An 11,726-nucleotide genomic window follows, 5' to 3' on the forward strand; every position below is an offset into this window, starting at 1 on the left:
ATATAAATTCTGCATAATTTTTCTTAATAACAGCGAATACAAATTGAACTCTTACTATGTCAGAAACTGTTTTAAGTACTTTAAGTGTATTAACATATTTCAATCCACACAACAACCCTATAGATAGTTGCGTCGATTAATATTATTCCTACATAGGGGCTTTCTGCTCCGCGGGTTGGGAGGCCCGGCGTTCCCGGGCAAACGGAGGCTGCAGGCTGAAGGAGGCCGGGTGGGCCCCGCTAGTGGACTGGGGCTAGTGGGCCGGCGTCGCGCTCTCGCCGGATCTAGCCACCTCCGGGCTGCAGGCGCGGCGTGGCTCGCCCCCGGGGACTTGCCAGCCGCAAGTGGAGCCCGACGAGATCTTCACCAAGCTCCACCGCACTGGCACGAGCTGGTTCGTGGAATGGCGCGAGGGCATCGACCCCCGCACCAAGGAGGTGATGAGCGTCAGGCTGCGGACCTGGAGGAGGCTGAGGACACCCAGCAGGCGTTCCCTGCGTTCAGCGGTGCCACAGCCTCGAGTCACCGCTGCTCCAGCTGCCCGCTGTCGGTTTCTTGGAGGGCCCGAGAGGCGGCCGCGCTCAGGACTTGCAGAACCCAGGCGCCCTGAAGGAAACCTCTCGCCATGGTCCTGGGGAGGTTCAGGAGGGTCTCAGTTGTCTGCACTGCCAACTCAAGAAATCCCCGAGACGCGAAGCCGCCCCGGTGCTGCCCTCTGAGCAGGGCGACGCGAAGCCGGCGGACCCCGCGGGGCGGGGCAGCCCACAGACCCGCAGACCGACAGGAACGCGTTCTAGGCAACCCCTTCTCAAGGGCGTCTGAGGTCGTCAGCAGCAACCTACGACTTCAAGGCCGGCTTCTGGTGCCTGGGGATCAGGGCCATAGGACTGGCTAAGCGGGAGCCTCCGCACTCCGACCTGCACCGCATACGCTCCCTGTTCCTGATCCCCCAAGAACAGCCCGGCTGCTTGAGCGCAGCCGCGGCCAGCCCTTGGGGGAAATGGCAAGCCTCGCCCGACAAGGACCCCGCGTCCGACCGCTGTCAAGGAGCTCCGGGAGCGCAAGGCGATCGCGCGTTCCAACACTTTTTCCTCTGGGGCTCGTCGGCGCTCCCGGAGCTGCAAGTCCCAGGAGCACAGCGAGGAGCCTAGCTCCTAGGATCCCGACGTCGACAACGCGGCAGAGGACGCAGGGCAGCCTCCCCGGGCGTCCCCTTACCATCCGGCTGAGTCTACGCAGCATGCTTCACGGGGGACGGCCCTGCACCGCTCACAGAAGCCCGCGGAGCCAGTCAAGAGGCCCCGGGTTTGTCCACGCAGGGCGGCACGCCTTCCGGGAGCGCAGAGAGAAGTGCAGGCAGAGCGGCGGCCGCAGGGCGCGCCCTGGAGCTCCAGGAGATGGCGCTGCACTCTGCAGAATCCCCGCGACGTGGGCCCACGGAGCCGGGGACAGAGAGGGTCCCATGTCTCTGTTGTGAGCTCCGTAACAGCAGTGCTGACGTGGAAGGTGCCTAGTGTCCTGGGTCTGCAGGCCACGTCTCCTCCCACCCCTGAGCTGTACCGTCCTGCACGCGGGGACGCCGGTCCCTGCTCCCAGCTCCCGTTCCCTCCCAGCCCAGCTGCAGCCACACCCGGCAGCTGAGCCCGGCCCCTCTGCGGACCTGCGCGGCCCGGTGGCTGCTCAGACCAAGCAGCAACAGCAACTATCGGGCAGCTCTGCTTCCTCCTTCCACGGGTCGGTGGGGAGGCGACAGGGCAGCCCCCAGAGGAGCGCCCGGGCCGGGCCTGCTTCCACCGCCCCGGGCCGCTGTGCTCTAGGCCCATGGTGGCCACAGATATGCCTTATGCTGTTGGTTAGGAACTGTGTCTGCTCATAAGTGCTTGTGTCATCCAGAATGTTTTTTAAAGAAAATTGGCCTTAAAAAAATAATACAAGAAAGAAAATTGGTCTTTTCAGTTGGGTGCTGAGTGGTTTTCCAGATCGTGTCTGGTGGCTCCTCGGATTATAACAGAATACGGCGGCCCAGAAGGAATGGAACCCGATGGTGTCATCTGGAGCAACTGGGATGAAATTGTTGATAACTTTGATGATATGAACTTAAAATAGTCTCTTCTTTGGGGCATCTATGCTTATGGTTTTGAGAAGCCTTCAGCTACTCGACAGAGAGCTACTATTTTCTGTATTAAAGATCCAAAAAGTGGCCAGGCCTGGTGGCTCACGCCTATAATCTCAGCACTTTGGGAGGCCGAGACGGGTGGATCACGAGGTCAAGAGATCGAGACCATCCTGGTCAACATGGTGAAACCCTGTCTCTACTAAAAATACAAAAATTAGCTGGGCATGGTGGCTCACGCCTGTAGTCCCAGCTACTCGAGAGGCTGAGGCAGGAGAATTGCTTGAACCCAGGAGGTGGAGGTTACGGTGAGCCGAGATCGCACCACTGCACTCCAGCCTGGGTAACAAGAGCGAAACTCTGTCTCAAAAAAAAAAAAAAAAAAAAAAATCCAAAAAGTAATTCTGGCACCTGGAGACTATATGGGAGCCTGCATTGTCTAGCTTGCATTGGTGAACGCATGTTCGAAATGAAATGCAAAACCTGCAGGCTGAAGCACCACATACTGTTGTTGGTACACCAGGGAGAGTGTTTGCTTTGTTAAACAGAAGATATCTTCTCCAAAATGGATCTAAACCTTTGCTTTGGATGAAGCAGATGAAATGTTGAACCAAGGCTTTAAGGATCAAATCTATGAGATTTTCCAAAAATTAAATACAAGTATTCAAGTTGTGTTGCTTTCTGCTACGATGCCAACTGATAATGTTGGAAGTGACCAAAAAATTCATGAGAGAGCCAATTCAAATTCTGGTGAAAAAGGAAGAATTGAACCTTGAAGGAATCTATTTTATATTGAGAGAGAGTGATGGAAGTTGGATACACTTTGTGACTTGTATGAGACACTGACCATTACACAGGCTGTTATTTTTCTCAAACAAAGAACACTGTGAACTGGCTGACTGAACTGGCTGATTGAGAAAATGCATGCCGTGGACCTCACAGTTTCTATTCTGGATGGTGACATGGACGAGAAGGAGAGAGATGTTGTCATGAGAGAATTCTAATCAGGGCCAAACCGTGTTCTGATCACTACTGACTTCTTGGCTTGTGGGATTGATGTGCAACAAGTGTCTTTGCTTATCAACCATGATCCACTTACCAATTGTGAAAATGACATTCGCAGAATTGGCAGAGGTAGGTTGATTCAGGAGGAAAGGTGTGGCTATGAACTTTGTTACTGAAGAAGACAGGAGGATTCTTGGTGACATTGAGACTTTCTATAATACTATAGCAGAGAAAATGCCCATGAATATGGCTGACCTTATTTAATTCCTGGGATGAGATAGTTTTGGATGCAGTGCTCAATGTTGTTGAATAGGTGATCACAACGTTCTCTGTGCCTCTTTCTTTCTTTCTTTCTTTTTTTGAGACGGAGTTTTGCCTTTTTACCCAGGCTGGAGTGCAATGGCACGATCTCGGCTCACTGCAACCTCTGCCTCCTGGGTTCAAGCAATTCTCCTGCCTCAGCCTCCCGAGTAGCTGGGACTACAGGCACGCACCACCATGCCCAGCTAATTTTTGTATTTTTAGTAGAGACGGGGTTTCACCTTATTAACCAGGATGGTCTTGATCTCTTGACCTTGTGATCCACCCGCCTCGGCCTCCCAAAGTGCTGGGATTATAGGTGTGAGCTACTGCGCCCGGCCTTCTGTGCCTCTTTCTTTGGGAATATTTGAATCTTGTCTCAATACTCATAATGGACCAGAAATACAGATTTTGATAGCAAAGTGACATTAGTTATGAGCTCTTGTGAGGAAAGTCATTGACTTTATCCTCTGTAGAGTTAGACTGTTGGGGTGGGTATAAAAGATGGGGTCTGGAAAATCTTTATTTCTTAGAAATTTATTTCATAGTTCTATAGAAATGGTTATATTCAATGCTCTCTATTACTTAATAATATGTTTGTGGACAAAAGATATAAGTGCTGTATAAAATCAGCTAATGATGTTAAATGAACATATCTGCCTTTATTGTGTTTGTCATTAGCCTGAATAGAAAGGCCTTTAAAATTGTGTTTTTAGAAAGCATTTGAATGCATTTTGTTTGGTCTTGGGTTTTTTGTTTTTTGTTTTGAAACAGTGTCCCGCTCTGCCACCCAGGATGGAGTGTAGTGGCAGGGTCTTGGCTCACTGTAGCCTCGACCTCTCTGGCTCAAGGGATTCTTCTACCTCAGCCTCCCCAATTGCTGGGACTACAGGCATTGGCCACCATACATGGCTAATTTTTGCATAGTTTGTAGATACAGGGTTTCACCATGTTCCCCATGCTGGTCTTGAACTCCTGGACTCAAGGAGTCTGCCCACCCAAAATGCTGGGATTACAGGTGTAATTACTGGTGCCCACCCTTTGGTATTGTATTTATTCAATAAAGTATTTAATTAGTGTTAAAAAAAGAAAGAAAGAGGCCGGGCGCGGTGGCTCAAGCCTGTAATCCCAGCACTTTGGGAGGCCGAGGCGGGTGGATCACGAGGTCAAGAGATCGAGACCATCCTGGTCAACATGGTGAAACCCTGTCTCTACTAATACAAAAAATTAGCTGGGCATGGTGGCACGTGCCTGTAATCCCAGCTACTCAGGAGGCTGAGGCAGGAGAATTGCCTGAACCCAGGAGGCGGAGGTTGCGGTGAGCCGAGATCGCGCCATTGCACTCCAGCCTGGGTAACAAGAGCAAAACTCTGTCTCAAAAAAAAAAAAAAAAAGAAAATTGAATTTACTTCTTTCCTTAAATATTCTTAGGTTAAGATGTTAGATTTCATAAAACATTGAGAGGCCTCTGCCAATTCCAATAAAGACCTGACTTAGAAAAAAATATATAAATACACACACATACATATAAATATATATAATTCCTATATAATTCATGTTTTTGTTGCTGTGTTGAGTGGGATGATTCCCCTTTGCCTTTTTTTTTCTTTTTGAGACAGAGTCTTGTTGTGTCACCCAGGCTGGAGTGCACTGGCACGATCTTGGCTCACTGCAACTTTCACCTCCCGGGTTCAGTTGATTCTCCTGCTTCAGCCTCCTAAGTAGCTGGGATTACAAGCTCAAGCCACCATGCCTGGCTAATTTTTTTACTTTTTTGTAGAGACAGGGTTTTACCATATTGGCCAGGCTGGTCTTGAACTCCTGACCTCAAGTGATCTGCCCACCTCGGCCTCCCAAAGTGCTGGCATGAGCCAGTACAGGCATGAGCCACTGTACCCAGCCCCCATTTGCATTTTCTAGCTAAATAATAATGATATAGGAAAGCTATTGATTTTTGTAAATACATCTTGTAACTGGTGCATATCTCCTTTTTAACAAGTTAAAGAAGCCTGGACAACATGGTGAAATCCTGTCTCAACAGAAAAATTTAAAAATTAGCCAGGCATGGTGGTGTGGCCTGAAGTTCCAGCTACTCAGGAGGCTGAGGCAGAATTGCTTAAATCTGGGAGGCGGAGGTTGTAGTGAGCTGAGATTGCACCACTGCACTCCAACCTGGGCAACAGAGCTAGACTCTGTCTCAAAAAAAAAAAAGTACCAGCTCAAGCAACCACTTAAGAATGCCGTATGATTATACACACTTATATTAACATAAGCTTTTTAGTAAACTTTATTTGAATGTCATTTGCCACATATTGACATTTTTGTCAAGAACAGACCACATATACAATGGTGGTACCGTAGAATTACAATGGAGCTGAAAAACTCCTTTGCATTTTATAATTTTTAAATCTTATTTTTTATTATTTTATTTCTTTTACCTAATAACAACTTAAGCAGAAAAATTCCTGTTGCTTAGTGACATCTTGATGATCCTGACTCTGTATAGGCCTAGGCTAATGTGTGTATTGTGTCTTAGTTCTTAACATAAAAGCTTAAAAAGTAAAAAATAAAAATTTCTTAAAATAGAATAAAGATATAAAGAAAAGAAATATTTTTGTACAGATGTACAATATGTTGTGTTTTAAGCTAAGTGTTATTGTAAGAGTCAAAAGTTAAAAAAATTAAATGTTATAAAGTTAAAAAGCTGGCTGGGTGCAGTGGCTCATGCCTGTAATCCCATTACTTTGGGAGGGTGAGGGCAAATCATTTGAGGTCAGGGGTTCAAGACCAGCCTGGCCAACATAGGGAAACCCCATCTTTACTAAAAATATAAAAAATTAGCCCAGTGTGGTGGCAGGTGCCTGTAATCCAGGCTATTCTAGAGGCTGAGGCAGAAGAATCGCTTGAATCCAGAAAGTGGAGGTTGCAGTGAGTTGAGATTCTACCACTGCACTCCAGCCTGGGTGACAGAATGAGGCTCTGTCTAAAAAAAAAGAAGTTAAAAAGTAACAGTAAGTTAACATTAATTTATTACTGAAGAAAGAAAAATATTTTTTTATAAATGTAGTGTAGCCTAAGTATAGGGTGTTTGTGAAGTCTGCAGTAGAATACAGTAATGTTCCAGGCCTTCACATTCATTCAGAGCAACTTCCAATCCTGTAAGCTCCATTCATGGTAATGTCCCTATACAGCATTATCATTTTTATCTTTTATACTGTATTTTTACTCTATCTTTTCTATGTTTAGATATGTCCAAATACACAAATACTTACCATTGTGTTCCAATTGCCTACAACATTCAGTACAGTCACATGCTGTACAGGTTTATAGCTTAGGAGCAATGGGCCATATCATATAGCCCAGGTATCTAGGAGGCTATACCATCTAGGTTTGTGTAAGTACACTGTATGGTGTTCACACAATGACAAAATCTCCTAATGACACATTTCTCAGAACATATCCTCATCATTAAGCGACACATGACTGCATTTGTCACTAATCATATTTAACAATAAGAATTAGTATCATCTGGCTGGGTGCGGTGGCTCAAGCCTGTAATCCCAGCACTCTGGGAGGCCGAGACAGGTGGATCACGAGGTCAAGAGATCGAGACCATCCTGGTCAACATGGTGAAACCCCATCTCTACTAAAAATACAAAAAATTAGCTGGGCATGGTGGCGCGTGCCTGTAATCCCAGCTACTCAGGAGGCTGAGGCAGGAGAATTGCCTGAACCCAGGAGACGGAGGTTGCGGTGAGCCGAGCTCGCGCCATTGCACTCCAGCCTGGGTAACAAGAGCGAAACTCCATTTCAAAAAAAAAAGAATTAGTATCATCTAAGAAGATTCCACTATGTGACAATACTGTATTTGACACATTACATATGCAATCTCATTGAATCCTTGCCACAACAGTCTCTAGTAAGAATCATTATATCCATTTTACAGATGAAAAACTGAGGCTCAGAGAAAATCAGTAATTTCTCTAAGATCATCAATTTCTACTCTGTCGCTTTATATATAACTTGTAAATAAGAACCACCTGTTCTCAATTTTTAAAATTGTTACTGGGCATGGTGGCTCATGACTATAATCCCAATGCTTTGGGAAGCCAAGGTGGGAGGATCACTTGAGGCCAGGAGTTTGAGACCAGTCTGCGCAACAAAGCATTTGTCATTGATTATAGACAAAGAAATTTTAAAAATTAGCTAGGCCTGGTGGCACATGCCTGTGGTCACAGCTACTCAGAAGTCTGGGGCAGGAGGACTACTTGAGCCCAAGAATTCAAGGTTGTAGTGATCTATGTTGGCACCACTGCACTCCAGCCTGGGTGACAGAGTGGGATCCTGTCTCTAAAAAGAAAAAAAAACTATATAAATTGTTAATTATAAAAACTGTAATTAGGCTTTGATAGTCTCAGATAAAGAGAAGTGAGGAGGGCCCAACATGGGTGAATTTCTGCAGTGCTGTGTTCTTAAAACCTGCACGTCTCCTTCTCTATAATTTCACTATAGTTTGAGACAAAGAGGTGTGATGTTGTCTGAAGGTGGCTTCTGAGTCCATGAGTCTATGAATGTCTTGTCTTTTTTTTTTTTGAGATGGAGTTTTGCTTTTGTTGTCCAGGCTGGAGTGCAATGGTGCAATCTCGGTTTATTGCAACCTCCGCCTCCTGGGTTCAAGTGATTTTCCTGCCTCAGCTTCCAGAGTAGCTGGGATTACAGGAAGTGCCACCATGCCCAGCAAATTTGGTATTTTTAGTAGAGATGGGGTTTCTCCATGTTGGTCAGGTTGGTCTCGAACTCCAGACCTCAGGTGATCCACCCACCTTGGCCTCCCAAAGTGCTGGGATTATAGGCATGAGCCACCACGCCCGGCCGAATGTCTTATTTGAGTCTCAAAAAGCTTTAATTTCTCAATGTGTTGAGAAAAAAACTCAAAAGAAAATTATATGGATTACTCCACAGACTCAAAAGTATTTAATATTTGCCTTTTCTTTTAAAGTCTATTTTAAGTTGTGCTAAGGCTTTATTTCAAGGTGTCTCATAAACACTACCTTTCTCCTTAATATTTTCACTTTGTTAGCTACACTAGAATTAACTCAGACCTAGCAATGAGTTTCTTCCATTCTCCTGAAGTTGCCCATTCTTAGGCAGAGATTGTGACAGTGTTGTGAGGTGATGCCATTTCTGGTTTTGTTTGTTTGTTTGTTTTATTCTTTATAAGACAGAGTCTTGCTCTGTCTCCCAGGCTGGAGTGCAGTCGCACCATCTCGGCTCACTGCAACCTCCACATCCCAGGGTCAAGCGATTCTCTTGCCTTAGCCTCCCAAGTAACTGGGAATACAGGCATGCACCACCACACCAGGCTAATTTTTGTATTTTCAGTAGAGATGGGGTTTCACCATGTTGGCTAGGCTGGTCTTGAACTCCTGACCTTAAGTGATCCACCTGCCTCAGCCTCCCAAAGTGTTGGGATTACAGGCATGAACCACTGTGTCCGGCCCATTTCTGGTACCTAAAGCTTTTGTGTTTCTTTCTCTCTCCTCCTAATCTAACACTTTTAGAAATGTTATCATTTCTTTTCCGTATAATGGAATACTTAACTATAGAGTTTCATGGAATGCCAGATATGTAATCAAAAAATTGCATTCTCCTTCTGCTTGGAAATTATAACCTTTTTTTCTTTAAGGTAACTTTATCTCACAGGCTTATGTTTATGACCTACAGATCTTTATGGTAGTCTCAACTCAGAGTTTCCCTTAAAACAAAATAGGGTCTACCAGTCATGTAAGTTATTTGGCTTCATGTAAACACACAGAAAAGGTTGATTGTACTGAACTCAGGCAGATCCATTTGTTAAACTGAAAGTCTGAATCCAGCCAGTGGTATTTCCAACCCAATTCTGTTGAGAATTAGTTCATAACCTTTAGCTTGGTATAATCCTTGTAAAATTTATTTTTTTAATAAATAAATTGAAGAGAACCTTGGCTTGGAAATTCACACATACATATATGCTACTATGGGAGAGAAAGGTACAATGAACTGTGATTTTGTAAAATGTCACATTAAAGAATCATTATTTTATAACTTTAGTGGCTTTAATAAAAGCTGCTAAAAATTAACTCAAGATGGATCAAGGATTTAAATCTAAGACCTGAAACTATAAAAATTCTGGAGGATAACATCAGAAAAACCCTTCTATACATTGGCTTAGGCAAAGGTTTCATGACCAAGAACCCAAAAGCAAATGCAATAAAAACAAAAATAGATAGCTGGGACTTAATTAAACTAAACAGCTTCTGCACAGCAAAAGGAACAGTCAGCAGAGTAAACAGACAACACAGAGAGTGGGAGAAAATCTTCACAATCTATACATTTGACAAAGGACTAATATCTAGAATCTACAATGAACTCAAACAAATTAGCAAGAAAAAAACGAACAATTCCATCAAAAAGTGGGCTAAGGACATGAATAGACAATTCTCAAAAGAAGACACACAAATGGCTAACAAACATATGATAAAATGCTCAGCATCACTAATTATCAGGAAAATGCAAATCAAAATCACAATGCAATACCACAATGTGATACCACAATCCTACAAGAGTGGCTATAATAAAAAAATAATAGATGTTGGCCCGGTTGTGAACAGGGAACACTTGTACACTGCTGGTGGGAATATAAACTAGTACAGTCACTATGGAAAACAGTGTGGAGATCCCTCAAAGAACTAAAAGTAGAACTAACATTTGATCCAGCAATCCCACTACTGAGTATCTACCCAGAGGAAAAGAAGTCATTATATGAAAAAGATACTTGCACACGCATGTTTATAGCAGCACAATTTGCAATTGTAAAATTGTGGAACCAACCCAAATTTCATCAATCAATGAGTGGATAAAGAAACTGTGGTATATTTCCTAGCACTTTGGGAGGCCAAGGCAGGCAGATCACGAGGTCAAAATATCGAGACCATCCTGACCAACATGGTGAAACCCCATCTCTACTAAAAAATACACTCATGTAGTCATAGCTACTTGGGAGGCTAAGGCAGAAGAATCACTTGAACTGGGAGGCAGAGGTTGCAGTGAGTCGAGATTGTGCCACTGCACTCTAGCCCGGTGTCAGAGCGAGACTCTGTCTCATAAAACAAAACAAAACAAAACAAAACAAAACAAAACAAAACTGTGGTATATATATACAATGGAATACTACTCAGTCATAAAAAGGAATGAATCAATAGCACTTGCAGCAACCTGGATGAGACTGGAGACTATAAATATTCTAAGTGAAGTAACTCAGGAATGGAAAACCAAACATCATATGTTCTCACTCTTAAGTAGGAGCTAAGCTATGAAGATGCAAAGGCATAAGAATGACACAGCGGAATTTGGGGGTTCAGGGGGAAAGGGTGGGAAGGGGATGAGGGATAAAATACTACAAACTGGATGCAATGTATACTGCTCGGGTGATAGGTGTACCAAAATCTCACAAATCACCACTAAAAAACTTACTCATGGCCGGGCGGGGTGGCTCATGCCTGTAATCCCAGCACTTTGGGAGGCCGAAGCGGGTGGATCACAAGGTCAAGAGATCGAGACCATCCTGGTCAACATGGTGAAACCCCATCTCTACTAAAAATACAAAAAATTAGCTGGGCACGGTGGCGCGTGCCTGTAATCCCAGCTACTCAGGAGGCTGAGGCAGGAGAATTGCCTGAACCCAGGAGACGGAGGTTGCGGTGAGCCGAGATCGCGCCATTGCACTCCAGCCTGGGTAGCAAGAGCGAAACTCCGTCTCGAAAAAAAAAAAAAAAAAAAAAAACTTACTCATGTAGCCAAACACCACCTGTTTCCCAATAATCTATGAAAATAAAAATTTTAAAAATTAAAAATAAAAAAATAAAAATAAAAGCTGCTGAAACCACTCAGCCTCCTTCACAGTAAAAAGCTGCTGTGTGTTGATGCTGGAGAGGATGTGGAGAAATAGGAACACTTTTACACTGTTGGTGGGAGTGTAAACTAGTTCAACCATTGTGGAAGACAGTGTGGCTATTCCTCAAGGACCTAGAAATAGAAATTCCTTTTGACCCAGCAATCCCATTACTGGGTATATATCCAAAGGATTATAAATCACTGTATTATAAAGAAACACGCACATGTATGTTCATTGAGGCACTGTTTACAATAGCAAAGACTTGGAACCAACCCAAATGCCCATCAATGATAGACTGGACAAGGAAAATGTGGCACATATACATCATGAAATACTCTGCAGCTATAAAAAACGATGAGTTTGTGTCCTTTGTAG

At 44.4% G+C, this 11,726-nt stretch overlaps 1 pseudogene; it reads left to right on the forward strand.

Annotated features, from left to right (window-relative positions):
• The first annotated feature begins 2,679 nt into the window (after positions 1 to 2,679).
• LOC105730993 (eukaryotic initiation factor 4A-II-like) lies at positions 2,680 to 3,444 on the forward strand (annotated as a pseudogene).
• The last annotated feature ends 8,282 nt before the right edge of the window (positions 3,445 to 11,726 follow it).

Source organism: Aotus nancymaae, unplaced genomic scaffold (assembly GCF_030222135.1).
Source record: "Aotus nancymaae isolate 86718 unplaced genomic scaffold, 86718_ANA_hifiasm-v0.15.2.pri h1tg000020l, whole genome shotgun sequence".
Lineage (NCBI taxonomy): Eukaryota > Metazoa > Chordata > Mammalia > Primates > Aotidae > Aotus > Aotus nancymaae.